The sequence below is a fragment of the Anguilla rostrata genome, chromosome 4 (genome assembly GCF_018555375.3).
Source record: "Anguilla rostrata isolate EN2019 chromosome 4, ASM1855537v3, whole genome shotgun sequence".
NCBI lineage: Eukaryota > Metazoa > Chordata > Actinopteri > Anguilliformes > Anguillidae > Anguilla > Anguilla rostrata.
In genome coordinates this window covers 49,098,469-49,121,873 of record NC_057936.1, presented here as the reverse complement: position 1 = coordinate 49,121,873, position 23,405 = coordinate 49,098,469, and the positions used below count along the sequence as shown (strand labels likewise).

The following is a 23,405-nucleotide window of genomic DNA, read 5'->3' as shown; positions in this document are numbered from 1 at the left end:
GCACCGCAACCAGCTATTTAAAATTCACTTTGTTCCTTTGCCAAGAGGTTGCCATGAGCTTGCTTGATGCATGGGTGTCAGAGCATGAACACTTTAAAAAAACTCCCCTTTTTTTAGGGGATCTACTGTAACGCTGCAGGCTCCTCTCAGCACAGTGGATTTGGGTCACCAGTTAATCCTTCAGAAAGACTGATCTCATACAGCCCAGAGGTTAATTAATCACGATTTTTCCACTTTGATTGCATTCTCTGGAATAACGAGGGCAGAACACACAATGGCACCTTTTCTGACAGAACCTCTATGCTGTGATGTCTCTCTTCTGAAAAAGAAGATTAAGGGCAAGTCTTATCTGATGTTGAGAAGAGAAAAAGGCTTGCAGAGATCAAAACATGATAACATGTTCTGTGATCTAGACTGCTGGCACGATTGCCATATAAAGTAAACTTGTGTAAGCTGTACATTTAGTTTTGCGGAATGCTTACAACATGTTCCCCTTCTGGACCTGAGCCTACCCTGCTTTGTATCTTGCATGTATCTTATGTCTCAGCATCAGGAAAGAATGCCACATCATTTGTGGCCATGCCACTCTTTCTACGATTGCAGTATAATTACATAATTAGAGGTCCAAATTTTGCACACAAAAAAAAAACTACACTTCCCTGGTACCTAAGATATTTCAATATTTCTAATTTTCCTGAGAGCTGAATAGAGCAATATTCTCTATATCATTCCGAAGACCCATCTAATTGCTTTTGCCAACAGTTTATGAGTCTTCTCAGGGGATCAAGACATCTCCATTACTATAATCATACATTTCCAGCAGAAGTATCACATTAGGTAAAGTATTGAGCCTGGCACAATAAGGAACAGTTCATATCCTGTGACATCTGCATGGAATGAAAGGTAGGGAATTTCATGCTTAACAAGAAGGTTGCTGACTTGAATCTTGGATGGGGCACTGCAGTTGCACCCTTGATTAAGATAGCTAATCAAAATCAGGCCAGGTTCGCATCCAGTTATTGAAATGGGTCATCTGTAAATCCAAGTCCTTCAGGAGTAGGATAACTTCTAGTGAACCAAATAATCTAATAACCTGCGCGTGATTCCTGCAGCAAGTTCTCTAACGTTGCCATCTGCGACCACTCAACATCATCGTTCTTTTAATCAATTCTTCTTTTGATTCATTTACTGTCACAGCCTCGGAGATTGTAATCCTCCTTCACTGTCTAATGTTGAAATAATCTTATGATTGAATTAGTGGCAGCCATCTGCAAATCTGAAGTCAACACTCAAAAGCACAAAGGACCAGTCACACGGAGCACAGTGTGTCTTAAGCAGCCCGTACAAAGAGCTCTTTCTGTCTGCGTGCTACTTTCAGATATTCCACACATTACATAACCAGGCAGGTGTGGCTTTCGTGTAAAACGTTTTCAGGCCAATTCAACAGATTTACTCTCATGTTATTATCTGTCAAAACACACTGTATAATGAAAATATGACTTTGCTTCAAATTGCAATATGGAACACACAAAGAATTTCTCATTGATGAAAATCAATGGAATACTCAAAATTAGCTAATGAGAGTAAGCTTATTACTTAGATAACGTTATCAGTGGTAATGCCACATTTAGTTGGGTAATACTACAGTAATTTGGACACTGCAAATAAACAAAATTAATTATCTGAAAGAGAAAAAATTCAGATCAAAAATGTCAAAAATAAATATTGTACAAAGCACATTGGGTACGTAGAACCGGCCCATGCATTTGCAGTGCATCGGCCCGGAACTGTCTTTTGTTTACACATGCCTACGAACAGCATGTTTTGGGCCAAAACCAACGTGTGTTCTTATGTCCCTGTGGAGGTAATAAACCCCAGTTTTCAAGGGGGCAATCCAGGACAGTTTCCTGCAATAGCGCCCCTCACAGCAATGCTTGACACTACAGCTCGCACTTGCTTTACATTACGAATTTCAAGGGGGCAGCATTCTTTTGGGGAATTATTTTGGGGAATAGAATAGGCCTAATGGTTTGTGAATTGAGTGGCTATGTTCCGGCCCAACCACTAGAAACTTGAAAAATATTTGGCCCATGGACAAAACTTTATTGCCAATCCCTGATCTAGAGAATCAGTTTTTTGATAATGACCTTCAGAAAATGCATGCCTACTTACCAAAACCTAAAAATGCTAAACTAACAACAACTCCACTAAAAATGGCAAAAATACAGACAAGGCTGCCTACTGTACAGTATGTTCTGCACATCATAAAAGGAATAGCTTCTAGGAAAGCTATCAGCGCTGTCAGCTGTTGCCAGAAATGACTTTCAGTTCGATTTTCTATTTCAAAACAGAGAGATGACATTATTGGCATGTAGAGAAAAAGCTCTTGTCAACCCCTACAGTTCAATGTTATTTTTACTGTGCCAGATACTTCATCTGCAGTGCAATGGAGACTCCAGTGTAAAATAAGAACCAAAGTGGAGGGGGGGGGGGGGGGGGGATGAGTCATGCTGGGGTTTAGAGAGCAAGAATCACTCCATACGATAACCCATTATCTCCACCAACAAAATGCGCATGCATGACTATTAGGGGAACATACACGCGCAACTTTGCACCAACCCTCAAACTTCAGCCCAAGTGTATTTTGTGGAGTTCAAGTGGCTGTCATTGTTCTAAGAATGGACTGTAAGAGCCAAAATGGATGATAGACGAATTGGTTTGATGGTTGTTTTCAGGGTTATTATTTTATAACAGCTATAGCGCACTTCTATTGAGCTACTTACTATGCAGCCTGTTTTGTAACATCTTTACAAACACTGGAAAATAAACAAACAAATAAAGAGCTGTGGACACTGCAGTAGCCCATCTGAGAATAAGGATTTACAGGTTAGGCCCACAAACAATGTGAAGAACCAGACCAAATCCCTCCAGGAAGACCACGTTAAAAAGATGGGGGCGGGACGCATACACAAGACCCCTGTCAAATTGTGCCCATTTATCCAGGGAAATGCACCCATTTTGCCAGCTTCCATTCAGGAGACCAGTTTATGTGCATTTACAATCAATAAAACAAACAAAAAAGAAACAACACAGCATAGGGACTATGAAATATGTTTTTAAAATATCCATCATTTAAATTTCGGCTGTTTCAAATTCACCAATCAGCTTATGCTGTACACATACTCGGACTCATTCCACCCCATACAGTAAATCCATGTGGCTTAACCCAGATATTAAAACTACCAACAAAGCGCCTCCAGATAATATCTAACAAAGACAACAGAACACAAACATCCCCCACCCCTCCAGCCACCCGTTCCATACCTCCCAAATGGGTGTGAGGTTCACCTTGAGGCACATCTGTTCTGTGCACTATTGGCTGGCACATGTGGTGAGATCCATCTCAAGCACCCATGAAGGAAAGTTCCTGATCTTACGTTTGCCTGCATTGATGAGAGATTGTATATTTGGCACACATAGGCTAGATCGTACCCTCACCAAATAAACCAGATTGTTTAGCCTTCTGTAACGTCCAGAGTTTATGCCTTGGAGTCCTCAGTGTAAGACAGAGAAAATTTCCACTGCACTGTAGTTTCTGCCAGAGCTTTCTCTCATCATGACTGCTTTATGCAGAGCAAATCTCCAAGAGAATCAACAAGCTAAGCTTGGACTCATGATGATCATGATGATGATGACAATGATTATTGTAGTTTATTATATTATTACATTTACTCTTTAATTACATTATATTAACTATTTTTGTTGTGCAGCCTCTGTGGGATCAGCCGTAGTCATGGAGAAAAGCCATGCTTAGAACAAAAAAGAGGGAATATGACCCCCAAACAACTTCATACAGTCACATTAAGGGACTACATTTCACAAGCTGCTCTGCTGTGCATCCACAGAACAGGGGTTCAAAACTGAACTATGATCCGCTGCCAGCATCTCTCTAATAGCCCAACAAATAAACAGCATAGCCCCTCATGCAAGGGGCTAGAGTAAAGTTTTATTCAGTTAAATCTATGACCAGAACTGCTCACAAACAGCACTAACATGCAACTGCATCTCATTATGAGCATGGAGATGTTGTAAAATGGTGTGATCAGCAGCTTTGCCTTGGACATGCATATGGAGTCCCACGTTCAGCTCAAGTCTTGAAGGGGCCCACAGTATTTAGGTGAACTCCTATTCAATGCATGATGAAACAATGTGATGAAACATTGCCTCGTCCAGACCACGGAAGGGAACATGGTTATTTACTCCACCTCAACCCTCCCCCCACCAACCCCAACTCCCTTACCCCTGGGCTGTCAGAACAAACTGCAGCCCCCCGCCATAACCCCGACTGCAATAAGAAGCTTTAGCGTAATGAAATTATTAATAAAATGAATGGAGCCTATCCCCTGGGTTCACTGGGATTTTTAAACCATAAGCCGTAAATCTGACTCATGTGACGTCTGTCTAAAGGTCGGCCCAGCCGGATCGATGGGCGAGCCGCTGGCCTTACATAGCACGGCGCGCCGCACGTTGGTTTCTTTCCCCCAGCAACGGGAGTTTTCCGCAGGTCTAAGACCGCACGTCGGAAAGGTGATGGCGCCGCTGGTTTGAGTTCATTTCTAGCTCGGCTCGGGGAAACAGCTGAGCGAATCGCAGAGAGCGAATTCACGCCCGCGGCTCTCTGTGACGCACCTTTTCCACCGCAGTTTTTTCCCGCCTTTGTTTACGAGCTGAGAGGTGAATGAATACAGGTCATGTAAGAGGGAGCCCAGAAACCATTTCATGTTGTGACATATGTATTCTGCACCGTCCAACAAAAGCACGTCTGCCAAGGGACGCCAGGCTGGGCTCTACATTTTGCCTGTGGAAAACGTTACAAACCTTAATTACTACAGCTGGAAAAGATTTTCTTATTCGCTGGGATTCCATGCAATAGAGCAGCTCAGATCGCGACAGCCTCCACCTAAGATTCAATATGCACTCAGTAAAACAAATCAGTGGTTTCGCTGATCTTAACGCTGTGAGAGAATCAATGATCTCCTTTCTGTAATCAATGTTAGGATATGTTTTGCATTGTGAAAAACTGAAGGAAAATATACATGCCAAAAAGCCATATCACTGTTGTTTCCTGACTGAGTGGAAGTGCAGATGGTATGCTGGAGGCTAAGGACGATGATACCCTATCGGGCCAAACTGTCATAAATTCTGATTTTGTGCAATGGTTTTCAGCTATTATCAGCAGATGAATGGTTCACTTACAAGCAAATGATCTACGGACTGGCTTTAATTACCATCATGCTCTACCATGTTTCGCTTGCTCATATCATAAGAATGCAAAAAATGTGGATATTTTCCTCAAGTCTGATGCCAGCAACTAGCTTAACCTTGCTTTATCAGATCACATGACTCCCTCATTGGAATTAGAAGCTAATATTGCAGGAAGCTATGAGGTAGACAGACTCCATTGTAGAGCTGACTGCAAGTGTCTGCAATGCAACATATCTCTGGGAACAAGCTCCAGTTTAGAGACAAATTAACTTTGAATGGAGGTTACCATTAGCCCATTTTCAGTAGGTGGAACTACACTATTCCAATTCCTAGTGCTTTTCTGAGTAATGCTGAGTTGAACAAGAACCGCATATGACACTGGATCAGTAACAAAACTGATGATAGCTAATTGGCATGAGGATGATAACCAGTGTTCTCAGACAATATAATTAAAATGCTCGGTCTATGCATATTACGAAAAAACAGAAACAAAGATTGCATTCACACTTACATCACTTTTTCTGGAAAGTAAATGCAATTCAAACAATATCCAAGGGGCAAGACTGACATCTATAATAATCACTGGCCATTGCAAACTGCCTAACTGACAGCGTTTTATGGAAACTATGACCACATACTGGTGAATAAAAACTTACATACTCTTACAAACCTTTATAGTGCTAGTGACCTTTAGGTTTAAAATGCTTCTAGCTTCTTTGTGTGTAGATAGCAGACAGTCGTACTTACAGTACACCTAGCTGTAGTTCAAAAAGCAGACAAGGGAGCTACTGTCTACTGGCCTTCAAGGTACTGCTCTGACGTATTACTTTTTCTATTCACACACTTTTTCCACTACGCACATCAGAATCATTTCAGAAAAGCCACTGTTTTGGTTTGACATTTCAATTACCCTCAAGGTAATGACTTAACTGAAAATTCAATCCTGTCTGTACCTCTTCACTTCACTTGATCTTAAAGATCAAGTGCGACACAGTCAGAATGATCCAATAAATCAACAGTTACTTCCTTCAGACAGGACGTACTTCAAAATAGCATAACAAGAATTATCTCCAAGGAGTAGACTTACAAAGATAACAAAATACATAATAAAAGTATATGTCAAAACCATGCATCCATATTTCCATGACTCACAATAAGTGAATGGAAAAACATCTGGGAAACCTGCTGCATCTGACCAAAATATTTTGCCTCCAACCCTAGTACACAGGATATGCTTTCCCACTTTTGAAAGACTTTGTTTCCCAGCTTAGAAAATAAATTCTCAATAGTACTATGACTTATGTGCACCATGGTTCCAGTGGAAATGTGAAAACACCTTTAAAGTCCTGCATACAGAGAGACACCCGCAGAATGTACTCAACTGTACATCAATTGACCACTAGACCTGACTACCACACTGAAGCAAATATTGAAAATACTTGTTAGCATAGTTTGCTTTGTTTGGCTTGTGTTTGAACAGTGAACAGACTGGAAGTACGACTACAAAGTAGACCCTAGTGCATAATAACAAAAGCCACAAGACACTATAGAAACCCACTTCATACTGGATGACCAATCTGTGTGTGTGTGTGTGTTCATGTAATTCATTTACCTATGAATTATCAATCATACCAAAAAAAAATCTCAGCACATTCACCACATATATTCACTCATTTAAAAAGGGCGTATGCTCTTCCCACAAACAATGATCCTTTTAGTTTGTTACACTGTGTCAGGAATAACAATATGTTTCTCTATGCAATTAAAACAAGCCGTGTCTTCTGGTAACAAAAATAAATAAACAAATAAAACAACCCAACAGAGCTCGGCTTCCTTTCTGCCAAAGTAAACTTACTGGGCCAAAAAATTTGAAGCACATGTAAGTCTGTTAACCAAAAAAAAAAAGTTTACCTTTCAATAAAATTTGTACGATATTCAAGTACTCCAGCTGAAGTCGTTTGTTTGGACAAGTCCTCTTTGCTCTGCCAGTAAAAAAAAGTGTGTGCATATTATACCCGGGCATTTGCGGGTTTAAACGTAGTGAGGGCAGGTTGACGTATACATCAACACACCGCATGAGACACTTTAGGCTCCACCCACTTTTCAGGCATTCCAGCATATCAACACAGCCGTAGGGCTCACACCATGACAGAGCGAACGGATACTATAAGGGGGAACAACAGTATGATGGTCTAGCGCAGTATTCCCATCATTCAGACATGAAAGTAACAGCAAAGGTTTTACAAAATCCAGATGGTCAATGGCATTGGTCAGTTCTGCAAACAATTGATTTTCTAAATCATACAGTTGCAAACTATATATCCAATGTTTACAATCATTTCAGTTTCAGTGTTTACAATATTATGTGAATGAAAATATGATAACCAATTAGGTTTCTTGCAGCGGATGAACTATATTGGCCTGCCTGCAATAATCACCCAACATAATAATGAATAAGACACAACAATGTCCACTTCAAAGTTGCATTCACAATATGCTGTCTTCACCCACTGAGCCATTCATAATAGGGTTGCAATGTGCTGTTGAGTTTTACACTTGTCCCTGAAAGATGTTCTGAAGCATTAATTTTACAAAAGCAATAGCGACACCAGAGGGAGGCACTGGGAGGATTTAACGTAGTTCATTATGCACTACCCTGTTACCACTGTCTAGTACAATTAAGCTGAGGGTATTCTTTCACAAAAAGTAACCTGCAAAAAAGTAAAATAAAGTGCTTAGCAAAATGTTTCGTGTCAAACATGACACTGGTTTAGAACGCCGACTTTGGTCTCAAATAAACAGTACATTTGACTTAGTGAGAAAGTTTCATAACGTCATGCATGGAGTCTCAAGCCACTTCATTTATTTCCAGGACGGCTAGATTGCACACTCCTGGGAAGATTAACGCTGAGTAGGCAGAAATGTCATTTTCCATTCTCCACATCAATTACATCACGACCTTACAGATCAGAGTGAGGCTAATAATAATGGAAAGCAACCCCGATGACACAATTTGCGTCATTATACAACCCCAGTCTCCAGCCAGCGTTTATACCGGAGTTTGGCAGAATGTCTGGACGCATTTGAAAGTAATTATTAAGTTTCTAAACTCTCTCTCTTCGAGCCCTGAAAATGTAGCTATAATGTGATGTACTGTAGGCTAATCTGGCGTGGCTTGTCATTTAATGTTCTGTGTTGGGTAATCACTGCGCAGAAACTTTCGATACGTTTCAACTTCATCCGCAATTTGCAGCCAAATAGACTACACTATGTGATCAATTAAAACACGAAACGTTGCGGTTTTAATAGCAATCAAGTAAAAAAGGCTGTGAAAGGTCGAGATTACGATCATCCGAAGGAAATGAATCACGGTTATGGGTAATACAATGAAATGATACATTGCTGCACAGCATCTAACCAGACGCGACCAATGCCAGCACTTCTGGACGTGGACACAACGATGGTGATATGTAACGTGGTTACGTCCATACCACATTTAATGACACTCTTAATTCCGTTTACAGACACTGTGATGACAAAGAACTGAAACTTTTATAGCTTTTGTGGCAACGAGCCTTGGCAGAGGATGCACTGCACATATTGCTGACTGGCAGTGTCATGATCGCATCACAATTAGCTTGCTGCCTTATTTATCGTGTACTTATGTACACACTTGACAATAAATGTGTCCCTCTTTTACTTGCCTGAAACAACTGCAATGAATACGAGTACCTAGCACTGATTTGTCATTGCAGTGGTGCTGGGTTACTTCAAGCTTTAACGGGACACTTCCCTGCAGAATTGGTAACACAACTGAAACATTTTTGTCAATCCTACACTTATAGAGAATTTACACTACAGCATTTATACTACATAAGAATGGTTTTGTAGCACCGATTTAGCAAGCAATAGCACTACGGCAGAGGACAGATGAACAAAAGAATGTTATGACGAGTATATAAGTCGTAATGTGATTTCAGAAACAAACAAAAAAATATATTGTTTTTTAATCTGACCGAATGATTCAATTAGACTTACCTTAGCTAATTGGTTGGTGACCGCAATTAACAGTGATGCTCAGCTGTTGTATTCTTTCGCAATGTTGCTTAGTCTGCGGTCTGCCCACTCAAGCCTTCCAGCATTGGTACAGTCTGTAGGCTACTGCTAGAACCCTTAAGATGGGGGGATAACACGAAAAAACAATACAGTGCTGACCGTGTATTATTTATATAGTCGAGTGAAATCATTATGCATTTATATTTCATTAACAACATGGTCTACTTTCATATTTGAAATGTTTCGTTGCTCGCAATACGAACAAATACTTCGGCTGTAGGAACAGTCTTCCCCCACAGCTATAGATGATACGTCCCATTTTCTCTTAAAGAGACCGAGTTCTTTTTACATGAAAGTCGGTCAGCAGCAATCATGGCAGGAAAAACAGAGGTCAATGCAGAGAAGGTAACATCTACATCCTACACTCCTAGGCAAAAAAATGGGCCAAGCCCAAAATTGCTAAATATTAAGCTTTTAATGGTCTTAACAACAAATCATTGGTCAGAAAAGTAGCACGAATGAAACAAATGCACTCCTGAGACCTCCTGTGCCACCATTTGCTTGTTTACTTTTGCTGCAGTGAACTGTTTGGGGAAAAAACTAGAAACAGGGAAATTCACTTATACAGTAGACAAATTAACATAATTTCAAATAAAAGAGTCATGTTTTGTATTTGGTTGCATATCATTTGCATGCCATGCCTTCCTGATGTCTGTGACCTATCAACATCATCCAAGTCTAGATATCTTATTTTCAGGTTGTCCTACAAGCGATACAAAAACTCTTTGCATTTGAATGGATCTCTATGGGAATTTGGGGGTGGGACTATATTCAGCTGTAAATTATGCTGATACAGTATGGAACACATTTGTTGGCTAAATGGCTTTAAGTTATCAAGGGTCCAAGGTATCAAATGAGCCTCAAATCTAGTCCCACCCCCCAATTCAGGAAGTCATGGCATGCAAATGATATGCAACCAAATACAAAACATGACTCTTTTATTTGACATTATGTTAATTTGTCTACTGTATAAGTGAATTTCCCTGTTTCTAGCTTTTCCCCAAACAGTTCACTGCAGCAAAAGTAAACGCTCACATGGTGGCACAGGAGGTCTCAGGAGTGAATTTGTTTAATTCATGCTAATTTTCTGACCAATGATTTGTTGTTAAGACCATTAAAAGCTTGATATTTTGCCATTTTTGGCTTGGCCCTTTTTTTTTTTTGCCCAGGAGTGTATGTAATTAGGATTATTTATTTATTCTGTATTAAATATAGCATATTATTTATTTCATTTGTTATGTTTTTTCACCTGTTTCAGTAAATAACATCAACAAAACATTCTCACAAAAAGCAGGGCACTGTTGATGCATACTTTTTATCTTTCATGCCATCCCATGTACTAAAAAATGTGTGCACGTGTGTGTGTGTGTGTGTGTGTGTGTCTGACAGTGAGAGACAGGGAGAGAGATAGGGGATGGCTACTATAATGACCTGTCTACTGTTCACATATTTCCATTTCATTTCAGATCATACATATACTGGTAAGCGGGAAGATAATGGTTGCCTCCAATGTGTACATGATCCATTACAGTAAAAACTATTTATGTTGAATTCAAGGTTGCTGAAAGGACAGTTTTATCTGACCTGCATTTCTAATTGCAGGCATCGTACAGTATTTTTACACCATGAGTACAGCAGCACAAGATATGGAAACGGTTTCTTGGTTACTTTATTACTTTAAATAGAATGTGGTAGCCAATTGGATTGGTCAATCCAAAGTCATCCCTTCTCCTCACCTAGTGCAGCTGCAAACGACATGTGAATAGCTGCATTATAAAACTGAGACATGCTTTTCATGGTCTGCAGCCAAATCACAGCTACTTTTTCCTTTATAGTTTTTCCCAATTTGAGACTGAAGCATGTACAATCGTCCAACATACTCGCCTTTCAGCCGCTGACTATTTTCTGCACTGAAAACTGCTCAGAATAATTACATAGAATACTTCAGGAGAGCCAGTGTGAATCACTGGAGATATCTTTCACTGGTCGCAGTTATGAAAGCAGGAGACACAACTAAAGTTAGCTGAAAGAGTTGTTCTCTGGTTTTATTGTTCAGCTTTGAGAGATGAAAACTGCAAATTTGGAGAACACAATACAGAAACAGCTTGAATGACCAATCTTGATTCGTTGTATTTACAAAAGAAAGTACAAATCAATATTTAGTGAAACTTAATACACGTTCCTTTCACAAGTCCACTGATGTTGAGTCCTGGGAAACAGAAAGATGCAACAGGATTGACACGCTTTGGTTCCATTTAACTATGATACAAAACAGTACCTCACACTGTTGCAGTTTTCAACCAATGGCACTAAAGAGTCATTTGTCAACAGTCAGGCTAGGATCTCTACAAGGGCTGAGCTAACTGCATTGGAATATGCATAATACTCCTAATATGAATAGTACTAATCATAACTGACGGATGATATGCACAGAAAGCCTGAAGTGCCATCAACACAGGAGTACCTGCTTGCTTGGCACAGAAAAGACATCAGACATGTTGTGGTGGGCAGTTAAAAAAGTTTTTTTTAAATACAGATTGTCATTTTAAATTTTAAATATTGCCATTATCTTTCTTCTTTTTGTCTGAACTTGGATGTTTTTTTGGTATTGTAGTACATTGTTTAAAAGTAGAATAACTATAATAACAAACACGCATCTATATTAGCCAATCCTGTGCTCTTCAAATGAAATAATACAAAAACACAGAGAAAAACAGAAGTAAAATGATATATTTTTATGCTTGGAAGAGCTTTAAAAAAATGCAGTATAAAAGGACAAGTATGACTGAGGCCTGAAGAGTATGACTTGCCTGCTATTGTAATGTGACACTCCAGATGGTAAAAAGTTAGATGAACTCTTGGCAAGCTCAAGCTGACGTTGGACACAGCATCACTCAGAGGACAAAACCCTCTCTCACACAGCACTCTGACAAAGAAAAGCTCGCTTTCAGAAACAGACCTCTTATATAATAACATTTTTTTGTACATTAAACATGTTTCATTTACTGCAATTGGCATACTCCATCCTATCCATTTGCAGACTAGATACTCACAAAAGTACGTACAGTGTATACATTTTTAAGGAAAGGTAAGGCTATATACTTGGCTTATTTGCCAAAAATATAACCTTCAGCAGAAAGTTTTCCTCATCATAAGAGAGATCATGACATGGTTTTGTTTTACCATGCAATAAATAAAATGTTGTATATACAAAATAAACTGATGAAAACAAAGACCACTGTATTGTTTAATAAAAACCAAAAAGAGGAAGAAATAAGATTCCCAAAATTCAGGGAGAGGAAATCCATTACGGAGATCTATTAATAATAAGTAACTGGCAGGAATCTACAATTGTGCCTGCTGTACATGTTTGCACACTTTGTTGGATTACATCAAAACTATATCTGGCAAGCAGTCCACTGTATATCTATGCACTAATTAAGCATTGGCTGGAATTCCATGAGAAAGGAGACATGGACCAATCCTCTGGGGATCTTGCCAAATGGACAGAGTATGTTTGTAATTAAAGGTGTCAGAGTTGTAATTTAAATTAGACAAGTGCATCTGTTCAAATGCATGTGGTATGGTTTAGTAAATTAATGAGTTTAATCTCTTAGAGTATGAAAAATGGCAAATGCTAAATGGTGTGAGTGAGTTTTTGGCTTTCTATAGGAAAATATAGCCTGGATTAGGGTTAAGATTATGTGGATGATGATGTGGTTGCAAAGAGGGATATCTGAAATGCTCAAGGCTCTGTCTAGGGTTTAGCCCTGTTTTCTTTTTAAACCCACTCACAGGGTTGCAATCCATTTCATTTCTAATTGCTAACATTTTTCCTTAACTTTGACTATTAAATAAATGTAAGGTCAATGTGTTTATATAGCTGAGCATACTTCCCATGGCATGTATATTATTGTCTTGCATTAACTCATTTCCAGCGTTAATTACTGTATGTTCTCTTCTGTGTCCTTTCCTCTTCTGTTAAATGTATCATTAAATGCAATTTGGTTGTTTGACTTGTCATTCCATGCTATCCCAGTCCTCATTAATCTTTGTTGACTCCCAGTTGCAGGCCACATTTGATGCATAAGCTTCTTTCTTATGTGTCATGGAGTTGAGACTTCTACCTCTTTTCATCTTCAGTCTATCACTTATTTTGACATTTAATTTTGTCCTTGAGTCTGGAATGTATTGAACACCCCCCCCACCCCCACCGGCTGACCAAGTATAGCATTCATTAGGGTTAAAAAAAATGCCACATTTGGTTTACTCAATGGTGCATTTTACAGCACCCTGGCTGTCACTGCAAGACTTTTACATAACCACCCAACTTGGTTTGACTCTAGTTGCATCCGTCCAGTTGCATGCTTTGTGATTTATATTGCACCACGGTAGAATAGCCGAGCCAGCAGTAGCCGAGCACGCTGACCAAGAAAGCCACCACAAATTGGGGATGTGTCATGCTCCCTGTAGAACGGCCTACTCACTCTTTGGATGTGAGCTGTATAGTATTTCTATATAAACTTTAACTTTATCTTTATCTAAATTGTTGCCTGATATGTATGGTTTGATAATGTCAAAAAGTAAAAATGGAACCTGAAAAGAAACTAATAGACACATGTTGAAAGGAAAGCTTCTACCAGTGTTAAGTTTCTTATTACATATCACACATTTCATTGATATGACTGTACTGTACCTCTGCCCCTTTAGCTTGGCTGGCTCAGGTTTGAATTATACATAGACTGAATGTAGCCAACTGTATTTATTTTTCCTGGCACAATAAATAACTAAATAAATAAATAAATAAATAAATAAATAAATAAATAAATAAATAATATATACATACATACACTTAGTATTCATATTTACAGCTGGAATTTTTTACTTTAAAGCTTTGTGATTATAAGCATTTTGTATCTTCTTGAGATCACGCCATTATGCAGACATAAATAGCTGCTATCTCTTTTGAAAAAATAGCTATCTCTCATGCCTTCAATATACACTCCTGAGACCAAGCAGAAAAAAGTTTATTTATTTATTTATTTATTGGCATAATACAAGCGTCTTGGATGACAAAAGCATGTTGCAGTGCAGCGTATTGTCATGAATATAATTTATTTAAATTTATGTCCTCTACACAAAACAACAGGTTTCAGCGAAGTGGAATGTAATGGTGCTTGACATTAAGACCAGAGACCCATGTCCCCTACAGGCTACAGGGGATATAAATACATTTCCAGGTTGCAGGAAGGTAAACATATGTTTCATTTCAATTAGTTAATATTTGGAGGGATGCATGCATTTTTCTGATCTTATATCCCCATGCCATTGCTCATTCCATATTTTCTGTACCTTCCTCTGGGAGCATGTATACAGGTTTATGATCTACAACAGGGCTTCAGGTCTGCAATTGATATTCCTGTGACTCATTCATTTGCTTGGGACTAGATAACCCCATAGCAATATAAATTAAAATACTTAGACAAAATTATTTCATAATTTACTTCATGTACTCAATGAAAGAAATTATGAAATAATGTAATAAGGCCTATTTAAAATTCAGAGATTTCACCATTTTAGATTTTTTTTTTGCCAATTTCTGATGTGAATATGTCTCAGTAAGTCATTTTCAGTAATAGACAGGGCATAAAAATCCTTATATAGGTTAATATATTTTTGTTTCAGCTTATGTTATGTGCTACAGCTAGTTTATTGCTGTGGGAAGCCAGTGGCAAAGAAGCTTTTCACTTCAGACAGACTTTATTTCACAGTTACTAAGCAACAGCAAACTGGGTTAAATATCAGAATTCTAGTTGTCAGGCAGAGAAACAACCTCAGCATCACAGTCTTCTCACAGTAGTATAAACAGGGGGCACATTTAACCAAATGTAGCACTTGGGAAATACAACAACAGAATAAATATAAATACAAATACTGATCTTGGCAAACCAATGCAAACAAATCAAGAAATGCAATGTCACAGTGAAAGAACATGCACTGTTTTTGTTTTTGTTCATTTTACTTTTTCTCCAAATATCCATTTAAATATATAGAATGCCCTCGTACACAATTTCAATTTCAAATTTCATTCTACAAGAATTCTGTGTTTTATGCTATCTGAATGCAGAATTTTAGTTCAAAGAAAAATATTTGGCTGGCCTCACAAGCCCAAATACATGAGGGTGTTAGATAAATGTGAATTGCCATCCCACGGGGATGAGGAAGAGTCACTTGACTAGTGTCAGAATCTGAATAGATGCCTTATAGTGATGAAAGGGTTTCTTTATTCCCAAGTGTGATCATAACTAAATGTAACGCAGTGCACAGTTTAACAATTGTTTACTTGAACTTTTTAAAGTCAGCATTCATGGACAAAATTTGTGAGGAATTTCTGAGGACAGAGAATATGTTGTAATCTGATTTTCTTTTTCTTTTTTTAAAACTAATTTAGCATCTTTGCTGCTCCCATGAGAAAAATATTCAGGTTTATATTCAAACTACAAAAAAAAAACATTTTGTAATGTTACAATTAACCATGTATGCGTGCTGTAACACAGACTTTGATTACAAAATAGAAGGGATTTTTAGGTGTCACTTTTGGGATTTTTGGTGTGGTCATTGGTAATTGTAAATAAAAAAAGTCAATTTTATATTCCAGTAATCTAGAGCTTGCCTTCACATGCCACCCAACTGTTATGCATTAATGTGTGCCGTCAGATTTTAAATGCCAATTTTTTTTTTTAATGCAATCAGATTTTATATTAAGGATTTTTTAAAATCTAACTAAAAATTATTAGTAACTGAATCTATGGCAACCACATTATTTATGTCAGTGATTTCACATTGATTTATTTGTTAACGGAAATAAATAATTCTTCAAATGAAATATGCGGAGATATAGATGAATGACTCTTCTATAAATCTCAATAGCTTAATCCAGCAATAGTAATACATGCAAAACAGTCAGTTGATTGAAACATGATCTGACAGATCAATTCAGAAATTGATGACCGGAAAGTTCAAATTAAGATCATATCATACAAGTATAAAAGTCATAACCTTATTATTATTATAATAATTATTATTATTATTACACATAACCATGCACCAAATGGTGGTATTTTACCTTCAATATAGAGAATCTGTGTATGATTTATTACAACACTAAAATAAATAGTCTACATAAACCATATGGAATCATGACCTAAAACAGCTCAGGAAATCATTTCAAAGACTTTGAATCAAACTGACCCAGACATTACAAATATGTCAGAAATTGAACATACCGCAAAACAGATGGGGCAGGGGCATACATGATTTAGTATTCCCTGGAACTCAATATCTGTCGTGGAGAATTGATGAAGGAGTCAAGGCAAGTTATTTTTTTCTGTATTATTTTTGGCTTTATTATATCTATGATGAAAAACATATAGCATACACCTACCATTAATACCTGTTTGATTTTTTGATGGGAAATGACAGTAGTAGGTTCTGAAAGGCATTTGTGAGAAAGAGAAATACGTTGCGAATTGTTGCAACAACAGCATAGCTTTTCATTCATATATTGTAGTTCTAACTTCTAACACAGGGGCCCGGAATTAATCAACATTTGTCCTTAATTGTGGCTAACAACTAAATCTTTTTTTTTTCTTCACAAACTGTTTGGCAAGTTAATTTGTTGATAGCACAGAACTGAAAAAAAAGTAACTTAAAGAAGGAGACATGTTTGAAGCCAGGTTAGTGTGTTCCCGCTTGAAAATGGCAGTGAAATTTCCTTGTCAGGACCTCCTGAATTGGATTGAATTATTTTCTGTGGTCTTCATGGGAATAATCAACCCCCCCACCCAACCAAAATAAGCAATCAAATGAATAAATAAATGAATACATAAATGCATTATGCAAAAAAAAAACAGGAGGAGAAAAAACACTGGCTATTGTGGGTAATATAATCCTGTGATAACTTGCATTTGACCCACTGGAAAACTACAGCAGGATATCTCCCCCAAGGTTACTTAAATTTTCAGTTTTAAATCTTCTCAAATGTCCATGTATATGCCTTGCTGGAATCATCCACAGAATGAAAAACATTTTTTACCATCAGCTTCAGGTTGTTATTTATGCTGAACATTCGGCTGTAAAAAGTTAAACAGCTGTGTGGTGCTAAAGAGGTTTCCTCTGGCAGACTTGCACCATTTCATTGAAGCTCTTCTTCTTCACGGGTCCCGATCTGGGCAGCGAGCAGACATTTCAACAATGTAGGGCACTTGATACTTTGTTCAGCTGTATATATAGTCCAACAATGTCTGGTTAGGCTTCTGTTTCTGACTCCTATCAGGAGACACTGCCTTTTTTACCCATCCCCCACTACCCCACCCCTTTTGGATTAGGCCTGGGAGTGCATTTCAAGGGAATTTGGGTTTTGCTGATTCAACGGCAACTCAGTTCCGTTCCTGCATGGGCCGCATCTGCAACTAATCCAAAACAATATGTAGGTCAAGTTCCCACACTGCACTAGAGGTAATCAGGAGCACATTTACCAATTCAATTTTGTGCATACCCTATGGGAAATAGAACTATTATTGGCAAACACTGAATTAATCAATTGTGCATTAATGAATATAGTGGTGTATATGTCAACTGATTCCCATACAGAACTGATCACAGCTTGGCAAAATCTGACACAGAATGAGTCATCTGTCAGCATTCCAAAGAGAAAGCACAAAATGCTTTGCAGTTGAGAACTGGGTGGATTTTCATAATTACTTGCTACTATATTTAAAGGATAATATTGATGAATGTACTTTTCATTAATTTTTTCTGATAACATGTTGGTCAGAGAAAAATGACACCAATGTTTTCACACAGAACATTTTTGTAGCATAAAAACACATCAAAATTAAGACTTGTTTTAGCTTTAACACAGACCAGCTTTAGGTTTTCCTATGTTAAACCAAGAAGCAGCCATTTGTGGACAAGCTAAGCATGAAGGAGTTTGTGCTGTGGCGGCACATGCAGTCAGCCTCTGGGACTTCAGGTCATTGTGTTTCTGCTGTCCGATGTTCCTGTCTGTGTTAGTGTACTACTAACACATGGGTGTGGAGGCCCTCATACAGGAAGGAAATGTCTCTTAAGGAGGCACCAACACTAGAATGGGGTCAGAGAGGGACAGCACATTGTGTTTTATTGATCTTTTGTTTTTTCCACATTCAATTCTTGTTCATGCCACCACTGGGAAGAGAATGCCAAAACCTTTTTAAAACCCATTTAAAACCTTGTGTAACAGGCTGTGAGTGGATGTAGAGTATCCATTGTTTCAGAGAGCCTGTTTTTGTTGTGCACGTTTACTTAAATCCCAATAATTTTTTGGAACAAGACAGGGGTCATGACATAGAGGATGGGTTATGGTTATAGAAACAGTTGAGTTGGTTGCATCACCTTAACTAACTAGCACCTAAGTCATGCAGAGAGTTGACCTTATGCAACGTTGTATACATGCCACTCTTGATATGCAGCAGAGGTGCATTTTGTATGGGACACCAGTGCCTATTTGCATTTTCTTTTTCTTTTTTTAAAGATAAAAGAAAGAACACACATATATAGGGCATGTTGATAATATTAAATTTGGGCTGCAAACAAACATGCAGGCTAAGAACCCAGACTGTGAACACATGAACAGCGTGGTACATGGAAAATGTAAGCCCTCAGGGAAATTGATTTTCTATTGTTTTCACTGTGGAAGAACTTTCATGTTTTATTTACTGAACTTCCAATGAGGTGTCTTCTCTCAAAGCATCACCTGCTCAGTGCCACTTCTCATTCTCTAGGGGCTGGATGTGTATTTTGCTGTTCACCAATGAATTACTGTATCTGAAACCATTGGAGCAAACCAAAATATACCAGAAGGGGCTGCAAGGTAAACATGCCCCCCCCCCCCCACTACTCAGATTCATTTCTCACTACACCTCATTTACACGCTACATACTCATTTATTTACACCTTTATTTGCTCATTGATCAGTGACATTGCACAAATACAAAATGAATGAGAAGCCGTGTTATGTATTGCTTCATGTTAAGCCATAGCGAGTTTTCATGGGTTCAGGAAAAGGGCAAAATGTTACAGAAGACATTACCATTTTTTTCATTCTTTCTTTAAAATTTGACATCATCAATCGCACCAGAATTTCAAATGTACGATTCGCAAACTATGTACAAGCGTGCTCAAATTCGGCCCTACGGCCCGTCCGGGAGAGTGATGACAACTTGTGGTTCTCCTCCAAAACTCACAGTGGCAGCCAGTTCTTTCTTTTCGGAATACAGCCACAAGCCACACACATGCAGGGCGTGGGTGGAGGAGACTCAATCATACAATGAACACTGCTATCTCTGCCGACTGAATGCCTCCCATATAACCCTTGGGTGACCCAAAAAGCCAACTGTGCACTGCCCCTGCAGCGCTGCCAGTTTCAGTCGCCACTGCCATGGGATGGATTCAACCTGAGACTGATATTATCCCTTTTTACAGTGGATGATAACAATACAAATACTTCATAATAAAACCCTCTTCTTCTACTGTTTACTTGTTTTTGTAGTGAAATGCAAGCAAAATATGAACAATGGATAAAACATGCTCATTAGAAGTGCTTTAAGCACCTGGAATTCTACATTGCAACCCCTCCTCTCTCTCTCTCTCTCTCTATCTCTCGGTCACAAGAAGATACTTGGGACGCTATTGAGTAGCATGTGAGTGGGCTCTGACCTGTTTAATGACCAGAAAATATATTTACCATCCAGTGGCTGTATTGGAGCTATGCTGCATCATGTGCATGACAACAGTGCTGAATTATTTATCGGCCTCATAGATTGGTTTTGTTTCTGGGCCACATGCTCTACAGGATATGGGCAATGGGGGACAGAAGGCTGTCACATGATTTGGTGCTGAGGAGATTGTGTATGCTCCTTATTTTGTTTTCTGTCCTTTTTGAGATGCAAAATGATATGATACTAGACAAAAACATTCCTTTTCTGGGCAAAAGCATTCAGCCAGGCACAATGGACATATTTAAGAATGACATACTTGCTTAATGACATTTTCGTCTTCCAATTTTATTTGAGTGTTAGAAAGCATTCCGCAATGCAGGCTTTAGCAATAAAGAATGTTTATTACATTCCTTAGTAACAGACAATAAAATCTGGAAAGTCGATGAGACACAGAAGGCCAGGAAGCGCAAACATCCTATCGCTTGACCATCATTGAAATGTTAAATAAAATATGGGAAAACCCACATTCCATCAGATAGATAGCTGAGCGCAGGTGATTGTGTGATTGTGTGTTGACAGTCAAGCCTGTTACAAATTTAGAAGAAAAAAAAACAGGAAGTAATCAATATGTCTTTCTGATTTAAAGACAGGACCATGTCAGCACAATGTAACTCGCCGTCTGGGATGAACACCTCAGTTTGTAGATGAGCGGCAAGAAAATTTAACCAAACACAGCCCGTCACTACAAGGCCGCAGTCCTCATGCGACACCACACTGAGATACACTCCGCGTCACGCTTCTCATCAATGTTTGCTGATGATTGCTCACTCAGATGAACAGTTTAAATGTTGATTGTTAAGATTAATGTCACTAATTAACTATCTGGTGAGATGTTTGGGGACGTAAAAGATGTGATACACAAATGATTATTTTGGCCCAAGGCTGCATTTGTAACCCCCACCCTGGATTTTTGACCATGAATCCCTTAGTGGCTGAATATGCACATTTTTGCCATGTACCGCAATGCAGTTTGTTCTAGGAATTGAATTTTAGTATGTTCACTGCAGTATCCAGCATGTTGTTGCATACAAGCAAAATCAATACTAGGCCGATCATAAATTGTGCTTAGCCATTGGAAAGCCTATAAATTGGTTAAAGACGTGTTAATTTATTAAGGCACATTTTCATGAGGTGTACTTTCATTAAAAGAATGTGTTTCAGTTTTTTTAAATGTCATACATTCTAAACTGAGTTTGAATAATCTAACTATGAAAGAAAAATAATCTACTTATGGTTATATTCTCTGCTTCCTTTTATGTGTATTTAAAAAAAATAAGTTTCATTGATAAATGTTTGGGCTTTGATAAGCAAAAATATTTAACAGTGTCAGATCAGAAGCAGAAAAGAGGTGACATTCGATCCTTCTGCTTTGCAGCTGGCTTGTCTTAATGTAAAACTCTTGCAAGCAATGTAAGCAAGTGATTTCAATGTGAACAACTACAGATTATGCAGAAGCTACAGTTGTTCTGAATATATCTATTTCATTTTTGCTTTTGTAATAAATAAAAAACCCTCCCAATAATCTCTTCAATTGTCTTGTCAACAAAGTTGTCTGTGACACAACCACAGTTAATGCATCTGCTTGGTGTATGTGCCTATCCCAGAAGGCTTACTGTATAATTACATACACTATTATCCCTTGTGGTTTATTTCAACAAGTGCTTGCAAAAGCAGTCCAGGAAACAGAGCTTGCTGACGGGCACAGTTCAGGTGACCTACAGTACCTGGAAACCACACATTTGACATTCTTGTCAGAATACCAATGCCCAGAATGTATACAGACTGTGCCAGAATTGCTACACAAGCTGACTGTTATATTTGAGCATACAAGGCTTACTTTGAGTATAATATGAGCAAATAATATGAGCAAAACTGGTACTTTGACATTGACACACATGCCCATCTAGGTTCATCAGGTGTCCATAATGGGTCATTTTACAAAATGATATAAATATTTATGTTGCCTGAGAAAACAATTTTTATTATGCATATTAAGTTGTTGTGTGACTACCAGTAAAAATTCACATTATTTAAAATCTAGCTCCATGGCAATATCCGAGCTGTGTGCATTACCATGGAGCAACTGTCCTGCCCTTTCCATTTCATTTTTTCTAAATAGGGAAACATTTTAAAGTTTCAAACAAACCAAATTCAATTGCTAATTAAGACAGACATACTTTCAGCCAACCTAATTTGAATTAAGTAGAGTCTGAGTACGACACCAGCAATCAATAAAAAGAACAAATATGTGAAGCAACATGCAGGAAAGTGCATTCATTTTTTGTGCTTCAGCATCTCCATTTCATGATTAAATTGATCATGAATTTTTTTAGGATCTTTTAAACTGCAAAATGAGTGGCACACACCTGGAGACTTCAAGAGGTGCTGGCTGACAGTGGTCAAATCATCAAAAAGAAAAATAAAGATTTTATGATATCGTTCAACGTACAGAGCTCAATGTAACACAATTACAGCCTGGGATATAGCTGCAGATAAAGTTGTCATGTTGCAAGCAATGGACTGTTGACTTCTGTTCACCATCTCTTTCAGTTCTGGGGATGGGACCAAGATTAGGATACTACAAAAAAAATTGTTCACAATAAAAAGAAAAAGAAATCGGCACACTCTTCATGCTCCAAAATATAATTTATTTACCAAATATTTACTAAAGTTTCAGCGTACAGTGCCTTCATCAGGATTTTTATGGATCTTTTTTTTTTTTTTTTACAAAAGAAAAAAGGAAAGAGGCATGGTTCTTCAGCTTGTGCTTCATAGCTTTGGGCTTTTGAATTGAATTAAATGACAATGTGATTCACATTATGTGAATTAAATTATCCTCTATCTAACTCCCCTTATGATCCCATCTAAGGCCCTTATTCACTCAAACAATCCACAACCAAATTTGTAAAACACTGCATATGGTTTCACTTAAAATTAAGAAGGCACAACAGGAATTTGTAGCATGGTTGAGAAAAAATGTGAATAGCATTATATTGTCAAATAATATAGCCTATATTTTCAAAGTGAAAGTAGGGGAGAGAAATGTATGATTAGATCAAGAGAAGTGAAACAAATATTTCTGGTAATGAAAAACAGGCCCACTAATTATCCTTCTGAAAAGCAAGCTTTGTTTCTGGGTGACTCACGATTTGCTCTTTGGAAGTTGAATGCCTAACCCTTTTTGCCGGATAATAAATGATGACT

General features: G+C 38.1%; 1 protein-coding gene across 3 annotated transcripts in view; it reads right to left on the bottom strand.

The window, feature by feature from the left end:
• The window catches only part of LOC135253544 (protein FAM110B-like), a 38,691-nt gene extending 29,260 nt beyond the window's left edge, over positions 1 to 9,431 (bottom strand). The window contains exon 1 of one of the 3 annotated variants that reach the window (XM_064332939.1): positions 9,304 to 9,431. The gene's annotated coding sequence lies outside the window, so the exon portion shown is untranslated. Of the gene's footprint in view, positions 1 to 3,324; positions 4,235 to 9,303 lie in introns of those variants that run through there. The other 2 variants (XM_064332941.1, XM_064332942.1) reach the window with 2 other exon arrangements.
• Positions 9,432 to 23,405: the final 13,974 nt, after the last annotated feature.